The sequence below is a fragment of the Octopus bimaculoides genome, chromosome 14 (assembly GCF_001194135.2).
Source record: "Octopus bimaculoides isolate UCB-OBI-ISO-001 chromosome 14, ASM119413v2, whole genome shotgun sequence".
In the NCBI taxonomy this organism is placed as follows: Eukaryota; Metazoa; Mollusca; class Cephalopoda; order Octopoda; family Octopodidae; genus Octopus; species Octopus bimaculoides.
In genome coordinates, this window is record NC_068994.1 from 51,706,503 (window position 1) to 51,707,548 (window position 1,046).

Below are 1,046 nucleotides of genomic sequence, written 5' to 3' on the forward strand. Positions count from 1 at the left end.
GTAAAACCTCACACGTTCATACATATATACGAGTGTATACTAGTATATATGAATATATATCTATATTCAATATATATATATATATATATATATATATGTGTGTGTGTGTGTGTGTGTGTGTGTGTGTGTATGTATGTATATATATTATATATACATATGCATATGTATGTATATACATGTATGTATATAAATATATATACACATACATGCATGTATGTACAGACATGTACATATGTATACACACACACAAGCATATAATATCTATTACACACACACTCACCGACACACACTCGCACACATATGTATATATGTATGCATGTATCATTTATTTTTATCAGTTTATTAAACAAATATATAAACAAATATCTAATATCAAAGCTTATTTTTGTTTGTCTTTGTTTACTCCAGGCTTCTTCTAAACACGCGGAAGGAGAATTTGAATCAAAATCGCTAAACCTGCTCAGTAAAACACGTCAATTTCAATGAAGCAGACGATAGTTTGATATCTTGTGAAATATTATATTTTGCTTTCTGTGACAGAGCACGAGATATTGAATGTCTCTAAATTGTTTTAGGAATCTAGAGGGGAAAAAAAGACAAGAAGAGAAGAAGAAGAAGACTACAAGAAATGACAAAAATTTGATTTGCTAAAAGAAAAACGGCAATATCTCGCGAGATTATTTCTCTCTATTCTTTTTCTTCAGATTTTATTGCGTAACATCAGTTATCGTTTATGAATTCTAATACACAAGCCAGAGTTAAATGGAATATCTTGTCTTCCTCAATGATATAAAATAGAGGTGAGATGAAAAGAGTAAAAGGCATATATATATATATGTATGTGTGTGCGTGTGTGTGTCTGTCTGTGTGTGTACGTTTGTGTGTGCTTGTGTGTGGGGGAGAGGTACATATATATATATGCATATATATATATGCATATATATATATACATATACATATATATACATATATACATAAGTACACACATACATATATATGTGTATATGTATATATATATATATATATATATATATATATATATATAT